Source organism: Ailuropoda melanoleuca, chromosome 6 (genome assembly GCF_002007445.2).
Source record: "Ailuropoda melanoleuca isolate Jingjing chromosome 6, ASM200744v2, whole genome shotgun sequence".
NCBI lineage: Eukaryota > Metazoa > Chordata > Mammalia > Carnivora > Ursidae > Ailuropoda > Ailuropoda melanoleuca.
Window position 1 is genome coordinate 7,648,245 of NC_048223.1, and position 15,784 is coordinate 7,664,028.

Here is a 15,784-nt window from a genome sequence, read left to right on the forward strand (position 1 = left end):
GAACAATTCCTGAAGCCTACAAATGGCTACCATAAGGTCCTACCAGCCATATTATGAAACCTGGTAATTCACAGATGCCGCCTCATGATTGAAAAAATATAAGTCCTAGACTAAAGGCTGCTCTTATTCCAACCATCAAGGTTTAAAAGCAAACTACAAAAGAATGAAACTGTTTCCAAGTTACTTAACTGGGTCCTCAAGTATACTGATAAAAATATAAAAATATCCAGAAACTTCATAATGTCTAGTATCAAAAAGAAAATAACCAGGAACGCAAAGAATCAAAAAAATATGAACTATAATGGTATCTCAAGAAACAATAAAAATCTCAATAAACAACCTAATCTTACACATAAACAAACTAGAAAAAGCAGCACAGCAAAACTCAAAACCAGTAGGAGGAAGGAAATAATAAAGATCAGAGGAGAAATAAATGAAATAGAAACTTAAAAAAACAATAAAATGTATCCATGAAACCAGCAGCTGGTTCTTTGAAAAGATCAAAAAAATTGATAAACCTTTAGCCAGAATCCCCAGACAAAGAGAGAGGGAGACAGAGACAGGAATCAAAAACAAAATCAGAAACGAAAGAGGAGAAATAACAACTGACATCACAGAAATACAAAGGATTATAAGAAAATGTCATGAGAAATTATATGCTAACAAACTGGACAACCTAGAAGAGACAGATAAATTCCTAGAAACACATAACATTCCAAAACTGAATCAAGAAGAAATGGAAAATTTGAACAGACCAATTACCAGCAATGAAATTGAAGCAGTAATCAAAAAATTCCCAACAAACAAAGTCCAGGACCAGATGGTGTCACAGGTGAATTCTATCAAACATTTAAAGAAGAGTTAATACCTATTCTTCTCAAACTATTTCAAAAAATAGAAGAGACAGGAAAGCTTCCAAATTCCTATGAGGCCAGCATTTGCCTGATACCCAAACCAGATAAAGACACTACAAAAAAAGGGAACTACAAGTCAAAATCTGATGAAAGTGGATGCAAAAATCCTCAACAAAACATCAGCAAACCAAATCCAACAATACATTAAAAAAATCACTCATCATTATCAAGTGAGATTTATTCCTAGAATGCAAAGGAGGTTTAATATTCATAAATCTACAACAGCACAACAAGAAGAGAAACGGATGAAAACCACACAGTCACTTCAACAGATGCAGAAAAAGCATCTGACAAAGTACAACATACGTGCATGATAAAAAGTAAGTTTAGAGGGAACATACCTCAACATAATAAAGGCCTTATATGAAAAACCCAAAGCTAACATCATCCTTAATGTGTGAAAAACTGAGAGCTTTCCCTCTAAGATCAGAGACAAGACAAGAATATCCACTCTCATCACTTTTATTCAACATAGTACTGGAAGTCCTAGCCACAGCAATCAGAAAACAAAAAGAAATAAAAGGCATCCAAATTTGGTAAGGAAGAAGTAAAACTTTCATTATTTGCAGATGACATGATACTGTATATAGAAAACCCTAAAAACTCCACCAAAAAACTAGAACTTCTAAATGAATTCAGTAAGGTTGCAGGATACAAAATCAATATAGAGAAATTCATTGCGTTTCTATACACTAACAATGAAACAGCACAAAGAGAAATTAAGAAAAAAATCCCGCTTACAGGGGCGCCTGGGGGGCACAGCAGTTAAGCGTCTGCCTTCAGCTCAGGGCGTGATCCCGGCGTTATGGGATCGAGCCCCACATCAGGCTCTTCCGCTATGAGCCTGCTTCTTCCTCTCCCACTCCCCCTGCTTGTGTTCCCTCTTTCTGGCTGTCTCTATCTCTGTCGAATAAATAAATAAAATCTTAAAAAAAAAAAATCCCGCTTACAACGTGCCAAAAATAATAGAATACCTAGGAATAAACATAGCCAAAGAGGTAGAAGATCTGTACTCTGAAAATTATAATACACTGATAAAAGAATTTGAAGATGACAGAAACAAATGGAAAGATAATCCATGCTTATGGATTGGGAGAATGTTGCTAAAATGTCCATACTACCCAAAGCAATCTACACGCTTAATGCAATCCCTTTCAAAACAACAATAGCTTTGTTCACAGAACTAGAATAAATAATCCGAAAATTTGTACGGAACCACAAAAGACCCCAAATAGCCAAATCGATTTAGAAAACAAAGAACAAAACTGAAGGTAGCGCAATCCCAGGTTTCAAGATACACTACGTTATCTGTAGTAATCAAAACAGGAGAGTACTGGCACAAAAAACGACATATAGATCAATGGAACAGAATAGAGAGCCCAGAAATAAACCCATGATTATATGATCAATTAATCTTTGACAAAGGAAGCAAGGATATGAAATGGGAAAAAGTCTCTTCAACAAATGGTGTTGGGAAAACTGGACAGCTACATGCAAAAGAATGAAACTGGACCATTTTCTCTTATACCATATACAAAAAAACCTCAAAATGGATTAAGGACCTAAATGTGACATCTGAAGTCATAAAAATTCTAGAGAAGAGCACTGGCAGTAATTTCTCTGACACTGGCTACAGCAACATTTTTCTAGATAAGTCTCCTCAGGTAAAGGAAACAAAAGCAAAAATAAAATATTAGGACTATATCAAAATAAAAAGCACAACAAAGGAAGCAACCAACAAAACTAAAAGACAAGCTACTGAATAGGAGAAGATATTTGCAAATGATATATCCAATAAAGGGTTAGTATCCAAAATACATAAAGAATTTATATAACTCAACACCCAAAACACAAGTAATCCAATTTAAAAATGGGCAGAACACGTGCACAGACATTTCTCCAAATAAGACACGCAGATGGCCAAAAGACTCATGAAAAGATGCTCAATATTACTCATCATCAGGGAAATACAAATCAAAACCACACTGAGGTATCACCTCACATTAGTCAGAATGGCTAGCATAAAAAACACAAGAAACAAGAAGCACTGGCAAGGATGTGGAGAAAAAGGAACCCTCCCGTGCTGTTGGTGAGAATGCAAACTGTTGCAGCCACTATGAAAAACAGGATGGAGCTTCCTCAAAAATATAAAAATAGAATTAACATTTGATTCAGTAATTCTTCTACTGGGTATTTACCCAAAGAATCTGAAAACACTAATTTGAAAAGATATATGCACACTCCTTATGTTTACTGCAGCATTATTTACAATAGCCAAATTATGGAAGCAACCCAGGTGTCTATCAATAGATGAATGGACAAAGAGGAAGGGTATACACACACACACACACACACACACACACACACACACACACACACAGAGAGAGAGTAGAATATTACTAAGCCATAAAAAAGTATGAAATCTTGCCATTTGCAACAACATGGATGGATCAATCTAGAGGATACTATGCTAAGTGAAACAAATCAGTCAGAGAAAGGCAAATACCATATAATTTCACTCATAAGAGGACTTTAAAAAACAAAACAAAGGACCAAAAAAACAGACTCTTAACTATAGAGAACAAACTGATAGTTACCAGAGGGGAGGTGGGTGGGGGGATGCATGAAGTAGGTAAAGGGGATTAAGAGTACACTTATCATAATGAGCAATGAAAAATGTACAGAATTGATGAATCACTATATTATACACCCAAAACCAATATTAACACTGTGTTAATTATACTAGAATTTAAAATAATACATTTTAAAAACTATATTCATATGTTCATTATTCATATGTTCATATATTGTATATCCCTATAGAGATACAAGAAACATTAAAAGTTGGAACTCTAGAGATGAAAAACACGTCTGACATGAAAAAACACAGAGTGGATTAACGAAAGATTGGATATGGCAGAAGAAAAGATAAACAGGAAGACAGAGCAATAAACACATTAATTGATATGTACACGGTCTAAACACACCAATTAAAAAGCAGAGGTTCTGGTTAAAAGAATGGGAAAATACATACTAATACTAATCAAAAGGAAGCTGTTTCTATGGATAACAACCCAAATTCTCATCAGTAAGGGTCTGGCTGAATAACTGATAGTAAATCTATATGGTAGAATTACATGTAGTTGTGAAAAAGAGTAAGGTAAATTTCTATCCTCTAATGAACTGTGATATGGAGGATAGAGGGATGGGAATGAGTGTGATACTTCTCCAAACATACCTCATATAAGTTCTAACTTTGGAAACATAAGAAACTTGTATATTTCAAAAGTAAAATTAAACTTAAACAATCCTTAAAAATAAAAAACAACTCTGATTATGTTAATATTGTCAGGGATTAAGATTTCCAATATAAGAGGAAAGAGATACAGTGTAAAATCAAAGTTAGGTTAAAAATCTTATAATACCAAATTTAAATTAGAAAAGAAGGAAGGAAGGAAAGAAATAGAGAAAGAAAGAAGAACAGCCAAAAGAAAGAAAGAAAGAAAAAGCAAGTGAGCCAGCCTGTCAGCCAGAGAGGCTATATTAATATCAAGCAAAGTAGATTTCACAACAAAGAATATTCCCAGGGATGAAGAGGGTCATTTTATAATAGTGAAGAATTCAATTTATTAAGAAGTTATAACAATCCTAAATGTTAAACTCAACATTAGAGCTACAAAATAAATGAAGCAAAAACTGATAGAACTACAAAGAGAAATAGACAAATTCACAAATAGAGGTAGCAACACCCCCTCTCAAAAACTGATAAAGCAATTAAGAATCAAAGTTAAATAAGACTGTCAACCAACCTGACATAATTAACATTTACTAAAAATACTCTATCTAGGGGCGCCTGGGTGGCTCTGTCGGTTAAGTGTCTGCCTTTGGCTCCGGTCATGATCCCAGGGTCCTGGGATTGAGCCTAGTATCAGGCTCCCTACTTAGTGGGGAGTCTGCTTCTCCCTCTCCCTCTGCCCCTTCTCATGTGTTCTCTCTCTCGTTCACTCTCTCTCAAATAAATAAATAAAATCTTAAACAAAACAAAACAAAACCTCTTTCCACCCAAAGCAGAAAACACACGCTTTCCAAATGCACATGGAACATGTACCAAGATTATGTGACACTTTGTGGCCAAAAAAGCAAGTCTTGGCAAATTGAGAAGTATTCAGACCAAACAAAATATGTTGACAAAAGAATTAAATTAGAAATCAACAGGAAGAAGATATCAGGAAAATCCTCAAATACTTGGAAACAAAGTAACTCATGGATATATATCCATATATATATAAATAATCCATGGGTTGAAGAATAATAGAAAACTATAAAATATTTTAATTGCATTAAAATGAAAACCCAGCATATCAAAATTTGAAGGATACAGTTTAAGCAGTACTTAGAAGAAAATGGATAGCACTAAAAACCTCCATTAGGAAAGAAGAAAGGTTTTCAGTCACTGTCTTCAGCCTCCATCAAAAGAAACTTAAAAGGAAAACAAATTAAACCTAAAGTAAACAAAAACAGAATGGGAATCAAAATAAAAAACAAAACATATAAAAAATCAATGAAATCAAAAGCCACTCTTTAAGGTCATTAAAACTGATAAACTCTAGATAGACTGATTCGGAAAAATAGAGTACAGACACATACTACCAACATTAGGAATGAGTGATATGACATCACTACAAAGTCTATAGACATTAAAAGAATAAAAAGGAGTAACTTGAACAACTTTACACCAAACAACTGGACAAATCAGAATATATGGTCAAATTTCTTAAAAGATACAAATTACCAAGATTACTTTAAAAAAATCTAAATAGCTATGTATCTCTTTAAAAAACCCTAAATTCCTGGTTATAAAACTTTCCCACCAAAAAAAAAAAAAAAAGAAAGAAAAAACACTTTAGGCCCAGAAGGCTTCGCTGGTGAATTCTTAAACTATTCTGTAAAAAATAAATTATATTAATTATGTACAAAAAACCCCCAGAAAATTGGGGGGAAAAAAAGTGAGAGAGAATACTTCCCAATTCACTCAATGAAGCCATTATTCCCAATTCCAAAACCAGACAAAGACATTATAAGAAAACTACAGACCAATATCCTTCATAAACATAGATACAAAAAACCTTAATGAAATTTTAGCAAATCAAAGCCAACAACATACAACAATGATGATACAACATGACCAAGTGGAGGTTGGTTTAACTTTAAAAAACAACAAAATTCCCCGTATTAACAGATGAAAACAGAAAAAGGGTAAGATCATTTGAATACCCATCCCTGATAAACATTCTCAGCAAACCAGGAACAGAGGGGAACTTTCTCAACCTGATAAACAACAGCTAACATCATACTTAATGGCAAAGAAACTCAATGCTTTCCCCCTAAAATAAGGAATAACACAAAGACGTTTGCTCTCACTTCTTCTATTCAACATCATACTGGAGGTTCTAGCCTGTGCAATCAGGCAAGAAACAGAAATAAGAAGTATCCAGACTGAAGAAGTACAACTGTCTACTCACAGATGACATGATCATCTATACAAAATCCTATAGAATCTATAAACAAGCTAGAACAAATCAGTGAACATAACAAGGCTGCAGAATACAAACTATTTTTTTTTTAATTTCTATATACTAGTGACAAACAACCATATATTCAACTTGTTTTTCTCTCTTCACCCTCCCCCCCGCACCAGGTTCTTTCCCTCAGTCCTTTTCTCTAATATAATAATCACTGCTTGGACTTCATGTCACCCAGAACCTATTTAATTTTTCTGTTTGTCTTTCCAAATGTTTTGACCTCCCTTTCACTCCTCACCCAACTGAAATCTACTTTCTCTACATTCATCATTCTATGGAAACTCTCCTCATTTAAGTCCTCGGAGTGTCAAATGCTATCCATATTTTTCAGGGCTTTTCTTACTAGATTTCTTGGCTGCATGCAATATTTCTTATCACTCCCTCCTTCCTTAAAGCCTTCTTTCTTGGTTTCCTTGGCCTTCACTCTAATAATTTTCCTCATATCACCTGTCTCCCTCATGTTTTCCTCTCATGCTATTCTACTCTTGCTGAATCTGTTCTCAGTCGGCTGCTCTCTTTGCACTATATAACCTCCCTCTAGGGCTGTTTTTATTACATCTATTCTTATGGCTACAACTACCATCAACTTTACATTCTATATGAGATCTCACCACAGAGTTTAAGATTTTTATATTCAAATGCCCGATGGAAATCCCTACTTAGATGTTCAAGAACAGCTAAAACTCAACTCTTCTCCATCTCTTATTTTTTTTTTAAAGGTTTTTTTGTTTTGTTTTGTTTTGTTTTAAGATTTTATTCATTTATGTGACAGAGACAGCCAGCGAGAGAACACAGCAGGGGAGAGGGAGAGGAANTCCATCTCTTATTTTTTTTTTAAAGGTTTTTTTGTTTTGTTTTGTTTTGTTTTAAGATTTTATTCATTTATGTGACAGAGACAGCCAGCGAGAGAACACAGCAGGGGAGAGGGAGAGGAAGAAGCAGGCTCCCAGCCGAGGAGCCCGATGTGGGACTCGATCCCGAAACCCCGGGATCACGCCCTGAGTCGAAGGCAGTCGCTTTAACGACTGCGCTACCCAGGCGCCCCTTCACCATCTCTTATTAAAGGAGCTCCTCCTCTAGAATTTTCTCTTTGTTGTAAACACCACCACCCACCCAGTAACACAATCTAGAAATCTAGGAGCCACACTTAGATTCATTCTCTCTTCTTCCTCACTATCTGTATCTAATCAGTAAGTTTTAGTGATGCTACTCTTTAAATATTTCTTCATTTGTCCTCTTCTCTCATTTCTGTAGCAACTGTTCGGGTTCAGAATCCATCATCTCTCACTTGGATCACCCTAATAACCTTCAAATTCACCTCCCAGTTTCTACACTTACTGCTGTCACAAATCTGATCTTTCTAAAATGCAAATTCTGTCCATATTACTCTATTGTTTACAATCTTTCAAGAGTTCCATGAGGTCTTATAAGTTTCATAAGTTCATATGGGACGTACGAGCCTCCAAGATCTGGCTCCAGCCTATCTCACCAGTATCTAACCAATCTTTGAGCTTCATATGCTCAGCAACATCAAACCGCTTTTAATTATTCTCCCTCCCTCTTTCACCATGTTTCTTCTTCCATACTTTTGCCTATATTGTTCTTTCCTTCTGGAAAAAAAATCTCACTTTTTCTAGGCAAACTACTTTCTATTCATCCTTTAAGAAGACAAATGTTACCTTTTTTCACTTAGTTGTTTCAAAGAGTTAGTTAGCACCTATTAGTGCCAGGCTCTGGAGGTGATGAAGTGAATAAGACAAACATGTTCCTGCTCTCATGGAGCTTAGAGTCTATTTGAATAACAGGTAACAAGCAATAAAGAAAAAAATAATAATTAGAAATAGTGGCAAGTGCTATGAAGAAAAAAGAGTAGGGTGCCCTATTTTAAAATAAGTGATGCTTAAGCTGAAACTTAAGGATGAGAAAGAACAAGCTAGAAGAATGGGCATGCCAGGCAAAAAGCACAGCAGATGTGGATCTCTGAACAGGAAGAGTATGTCATATTTGAGGAATTGAGAGAAGGCCAGTGAACATATGAACAACAGGAAGCGTACCACAAGATGAAGTCTGAGAGGCAGGCAGCATCAGAACATGGGAAGATCTTATGGGCCAAGTTAAAGGGCTTGGGTCTTATCCTAAATGCAATAGGAATCACTAAGTGTTTCATCAGGGGAATGACATGACCTAATTTATGTTTTAAAAGCCTGCTCTGAGTTGGTATGGAGAGAATGGACTGCAGAGTAGAAGGCCAGCTAAGACTATCAAAATAGTAAAGGTAACAAATTGTTGCTGGTTTGAAGTAAGTGTCAATAGATATAAAAAATTAGAAAATTCAAGAAATATTTCATATAATCAATAAGAAAGGAATCCAGTGTGTGGGTGCAGAAAGGAGAAAAGATTTTAAACGACTCTCAGATTTCTGGCTTAGGTAAATAGGTCCACGGTGGTTCCAACTGCTAAGCCAATGGGGAGGAGCTGTACAGATATTACAGTCAATGCTTCAGTTTCAAATGTGTTAAATTTGCAATGTTGTGAGACATCAAAGCAAAAATGCCAAAAAGGCAGGTGTATGTATGAGTGCAGAGCTCAGAAAAAAGACCTGAGTTAAATGCACAAGATAGAGACAATTTTTTAAACTTTTATTTTCAATTTTTTAACTTATTTTGAAATAAATTTCTGACTTTCAAAAACTTGCAAAATAATATATACAGTTCCTATATACCCATCACCTAGTATCAACATTTTATTTAACCAGAGTAAAACTACAGAAACAGGAAAATAACATTGATACAAAGTTAGTTAATGATAATATTAATTAATCTTACGGACTTTGACTCAAATTTTGCCCATGTCCTTTTTCTGGTCTAGGGTGCAATATAGGATCTCACATTGCATTTAGTTGTCATGTCTTCTTAGTCTCTTTTATCCTACAACACTTCCTTAGTTTTTCTTCTTCGACCCATGATCCTGCCAGTACTATCCAGTTCTTTTGTAGAATATTCCTTAATTTGAATTTGAAGTTTCCTCTTGATTAGACTCAAGTTTTGCATATTGGTGTCCTTGTCAATGTATCATACTAGGAGACTGGATGTCTCATTACAAGTGATATTAACTTGGATCACAAAGGTAAGTTGGTATCTATCAGACATCTCATGGGGAGAGTTTTTGAGACTATGCAAACATGCTGTTTGTCTTCATACTTATGCCCACTTATTTAGTATCCATAGATGATTTATCCCTGCACTAATTATTATTGTAGTATGCCAGTGTTGATTTCCTATTTCCATCATTTGTCCTACATTCATTAATTAGAATTCTACTAAAGAAAAGTAATACTTTCTCCCCAATGTGTTTATGTATCAGCATTGGCTCGTGGATATTTTATTATATAGCATTGCCGCATGGATTTATTCTTTAATTTTCATTATTTATTTTGATGCTCAAATTGTCCCAGTTTGGTTACTTGGAGCTCTTTCAAGTTGGCTTCAATGTCCTTTCTACATGCCATTATTATTATGATTATGATTATTATTAGCACTTTCTTACTTTCTGACTCCACAGATGTTCTGAGCTCCCCTTGTATTTTTTTTCCATGTTCAAGTCCTGAGTCAGCCAATGCTTAAAAAAAAAAATTCAGGTTTTTATTGGAGAAGCTCTAATACTGTAGCCATTTGCCACATGCAGCTACTTAATTTAAATTAATTAAAATTGGACAAAATTAAAAATTCAATTCTTTAGCTGCACTGGCCATAGTTTAAGTTTTCAAGAGCCACATATGACTAGTGGCTACCATATTGGACAGTTAAGTTATAAAACATTTTCATCATCACAAAAAGATCTACTGTACAGTACTAACTGAAGAATGATATTTAAAAATCAAGGTATGGATGCTATGTTCACTGCTACTGGGCTGACATTGCTTCTAGGCCTTCTGTGTGAATAGAGCTAGTGTACACGCACACACTCAAACAACCCTGTATCTATTAGATGATTTTACTTTGAGAAGTCTGCTTTCAAAGGAGAACAGAGAAATGGGCACAGCAGCTGGGAGAGTGGGGTGGATATGAGGTCTGAGGAGGCATGCCTTTTAGGATAGGGGATCCTAGAATGTGACTTACATGATGAGAAAAATCTAAGAGAGAAGGTGAAGCTGATGAAACAGGAGGAGGAATAACTGAAGGAGCAAAGTCCTTGAGTGGGGGAAATAGATGGAATCCAGAGCTCAGACGGAAGAATTCACCCCCAATAAGAAAAGGGGCACCTCCTCTACTATAACATAAGGACAAAAAGATGGATGTCGATACAGGTTTGCAGATTTAGAATCAGGAAAATGTGACCAATTTATAGTCTGTAGCAATGGAGGATCTCACAGGTGTTACTAGAGAAGCACAGTAAAACTCCACGGAAGTTTTAAGTACCCATGCAAGGTCTGTGATCATGAATTTAAAGTAAAATCAGTCTGTGATTTTCTCCAGCAATAATGAAGTACAGACTGAAAGCAGAGGAAAAGAATGAGTTCCTTCATAGTAGGATTGTTCCAGATAAATGAGATGGACGACAAAAAAAGCAAGGAAGTTAGGGAACTTGCAAGAAAAAATGATTACAGTGATAGATCAGGGAAAATGACCCAGAGGGAAGTGAAAAATAAAAGCAGGTAAGAATGTGGTAAAGATCGATGGACAGAAGTCTTAGTTAAGCTTAAGAAATGCTGCGGTGGGGAGCTTCCAGGTCTGGAAGATAGTAGTAAATGCTAGGGTATGAACCTTTCCACACATTATCCCCCAACTGTGAGTTCAGCAAGTGGCACAAAGAAAACAACACATAAAACTAAGCCTGCAGCATTACTAAAGAACAGAGAATACCATGGACTTAAAATACTTCTAAAAGTTGAGAAATCAACAATAAATTCCACAAAATTGCTACTGGAGCTCTGCTACTGCAGGCCAGTGAGTATGGACCATGGAGGTTTAAGTGAAAAAGAGAAAGAAGGAAAGAATACAAACCACCATATGCCCATATAAAGATCTACTTGTGAACATCTGTAGCAGCTTTCTTTATAATAGCCTCAAACTGGAAACAATTAAAATATCCGTCAACTGGTGAATAGATAAACAAATGGAATACTTCTTGTGAAGGAAAAAAAACTGGTTTCCAGTTCCAAGTCAAGATGGAGTAGATGCATGCCTCCCTAGACCTCTCACCAAGTATAACTAAAAATCTTGGGCATTAAATATATAACGAACATAAGAAAACTCTGAAAAGTGAAGAGAAGCAAACCAATTAGAGATCTTGGAACCCAAGGGAAGACATGGGAGTGAATTCCCTGGGCTTTTCTCTAGCAATCAGTCTGATTGCTAGAGAAAAGCCACCAACCTGGAAACAACACCTGTGGGCATGGACAAAAAATGCCCTATGAAAAAGCCAGCTCTCTCTAGCCAAAGGACAAGGAACTGGGCAGCTTAGCAAGACAGAAAACATTTTTAGATGATAAAAAAAACCACTTACTCTAATCAAACAACATGAAAAACACTGTGGCTCCACCCAAACCTCCATCAACAAAGACCAAAGGCTGAGGAGAGAGCCTCGACTTCCACCTTTGACAAGCTGTAAAAAGCCCCTTCCCCCAGTGGTATTAGTAGAGACCACCAGAGGAACCTCGATTTTCATCCCCACCTGGTAACAATGAGGCACTCCTCCCCCTTCATGCCAGGGTGATGTCAGAGAAGGCTGAGCAGGAAGGCAATACCTTCACCACCTATAGTAACTACTAAATCCTCTCAACCATCATGTCAGTAGAGGTCACAATGGAGCAGTAACAAGGCACTCCTCCCCACCCCAGCCAGAGTGGCCACATGAGAGGACTACGAGGCGCCTACACTACCACTCCCATTCAGCAATAATAAGGAACTCTTCTCACTCTTCCCCCCAGGGGTATCAGCAGAGGTTGAGTCAGGAACCTGGATGTCTACCTGTCCCTGACAGTAATGGATAGGCACTCTTCTCTATTCACCAGCAGAGGTCAAAGAGTCTGGCTAAAACAGAATACTTATATAAGATCCAGAATCTCATAATATAATACCCAAAACGTCCAGAGTAAAACTGAAAACCATTCATCATACCAAAACACCAAACTTCAACTTTAAATGAAAAAAAAAAAAACAACACCACCACCAAAACAAAACAAATCAAACCCAAAACCAAAAAAAAAAAAAAAAAAAAAAAAAAAAAAAAAAAGAAAAGAAATCAGCAGATGACAACACTGAGATAACATGGATGCTGGAATTATCTGGCAAAGATGTAAAAGAAGCCAACATAAAAATGATTCAATGAGCATTTACAAACAACTGAAATAAACGAAAGAAAAAGTTTCAGCAAAAAAATAGAAAGTCATCAAAGATATAAAAGATATGAAGAAGAACCAAATGGAAATTCTGACACTTAAAGCCAAAATAAGAAACTTGATACATGGGCTCAACAGCAGAATGGAGGGGACAGAGGAAATAATCAGTGAGCTTAAAAGACAGAACAACAGAAATTACCCAACATGAACAGAGAAAACAGACTGGGGAAAAAAAAAAGAGCAGAGCCTCAGGGAACTACAGGACTATAATAGAACATCTAACATTAATGCCATTTAAATCTCAAGAGGAGAGGAGAAAGATGGCAGGGCTGATAAACTATTAGAAGAAATAACGGCTGAAAATTTCCCAAATTTGGCAAAAGACATAAACATACAGATTCAAGAAGCTGATCGAACACCAAACAGGATAAACTCAAAGAAATCTATGCCAAAATACTTCATAGTCAAACTGAAACACATAGAAGACCAAAGACAAAACCTCTTGAAAGCAGCCAGGGAGAAAAAGCACATTATCTGCCAGGAAAACAATTACAATGAACTAAAAAACCATAAAGACCAGAAGGAAGTGACATATTTTTCATGTACTGAAAAAAAAAAAAAGAGCTGTCAATGAAGAATTCTATATCCAGTTAAAATATCTTTCAGGAATAAAGAAAAGAAATCAAGAGATTCTCAGATAAAGGAAAACTAAAAGAATGTGTCACTTATAAACCTATCCTAAAAGAACGGTAAAAGGAAATTCTCTAAACATAAAACAGTGATAAAAGAAGGAATCTTAAAAAAACAATAGAAAGAGAAAAAAAGCAAAGAGCAAAAATATGGGTAAATACAATGAACTTAGTCTTCCCTTCTTTTCTAATTTTTCTAAATCGTGTTAGATGGCTGAAGCAAAAATTGTTAACACTGATGTGGTTCTCAATGTACCCAGTGAAAATATTTAAGACAACTATATTACAAATGGTGGAGGGTAAAGGGATTTAAAAGAAGGTAAGGTTTCTACACTTTATTCTAACCGGTAAAATGGCAATATCAGTAGACTACGGTAAGTTATACACGTACAATGTAATACCTAAAACACCACCAAAAACCATACCTAGAAAAACTATACAAAGAGATATACTATAGATAGAAAAACAGTACAGATAAATCAAAATGGAATTCTAAAACTATGTTCAAGGAACCCAGAGGAAAAAGAAAACAGGTAAAAAGTAAAATAGAGAACAGAAAACCACCCAAAAAATGGCAGATTTAAGCTTAACACATCAGTAATTACATTAAAAGTAAATGCTATAAATTCACTAAATAAAAGACAGACTGGCAAAGTGGATTTTAAAAAGTGACACCTAACTATATTCTGTCTATAAGAAATTACACGCAACTGGATGGATCTGATTGAAAAAAGCCTATCTCAAAAGGTCACATATGATAAGACTCCATTTACATAATGTTTTTGAAATGACAAAATTATAGCTCTGGAAACAGCTCAGAGGTTGCCAAAGGTTACAGATAGTAGTGGGGGAAGGAGTGGGTGTGATTATAATAGGACAGTAGCATAAGGGAGATCTTTATGGTGATAGAACAGTTCTGTATCTTGATTGCGGCGGTCACCACAAATCTACATACACGATAAAAGATATACAATATGCTAGACACTGCACAATGTCAATTTCCTGGTTTTTATATTGTATTATAGTTATATAAGATGTAACCACTGAAGGATACTGACTGAAAGGTACATAGGACCTCTCCATACTTTGCAATTTCTTATAAATCTATGATTACCTCAAAAGAAAAATGTTAAAAAAAAAAACCCCAAAACTGCCAGAATTCAAATCCAGACTACTACTTCTTGAAGGAATTTGGGCTTATTTAACCAATCTGTGCATTGTTTTGTCATACAACAGTATCTATACCAAGTTATGACAAGAAGTAAATTAACACCTAAAAAAAGATGACTATTGATATGTGCAGCAATGTGCATGAATCTCAGAAGCATTATGCTAAATGAAAGAAGCCACTCACAAAAGCCTACATGTTACATGAATCTGTTCACATGACATTTTGGAAAAGGCAAAACTACAGGGACCAAAATCAGGTCATGGTTTCTTGGTGCTGAGTGTAGGGAGAGAGGACTAAACATATCACTGAGTAAGGCCTCTTGGTAGAGTTTTGACTTCTGAAGTCATGCTAATATTCTCATATTAAAAAAATAAAAGTAAACAACAAGGATGGGGGGAAAACCATTAAAGTGTCTGCAAACAAACGAAAACAAACCAACTATTTCAAATGTTGTAACATAACCAAAGTGAGCAAGGGAGGGAATGGTGGAAGGCACTAATCCAAACACTTACACTGTATGTTCTGTCTGGAGGAAAAATACTACAAACAAACCTTGAGCTGTTTTTAGTAGGTAAATTCAAATTGAGAAACATTAAAAAAAAAGTAACTCGCCTGTATTCTTCAAAAATCTCAATAACATGAAGGATAAAGAAAAGCTAAAAATTATTACTGGTTAAGGAGATTTAAGAGACTATAAACTAAATATAATACATGATCTTGGACTGGATCCTTTCTTGCAGAGAAAAAAATATCTTAAAGGATATTACTGGACTGGGCTTGGAAATCTGTATCTCCAGAGCAGTTAGAAGATTAGAGTCTGAGCCACAAAAAATGACTCAAGGGCAAAAGAGGAATTTTAAAGTAGGTAAGAATAGATACTGGTACATCCCAAGGTAGGCATTTAGTTTTAGTCCCAGGGTTCCTAATGCTCAGCTCTGTGTATCAGAGTCTCTAGAGGCCCTCTACCAGGAAGCCTTTCCAACTCCATCCTACCAGGGAGTTAGATATGCTTAGCCGGGATCATGTAACAGCCTACTGCGTATCTCTATCATCTAACCCACATTTAATACATAAGGTTGAATGAATTA

General features: G+C 35.7%; 1 protein-coding gene across 3 annotated transcripts in view; it reads right to left on the bottom strand.

Annotated features, from left to right (window-relative positions):
• RASA2 (RAS p21 protein activator 2) overlaps positions 1 to 15,784 on the bottom strand; it is a 109,331-nt gene that overhangs the window by 55,494 nt on the left and 38,053 nt on the right. The window lies entirely within an intron of this gene.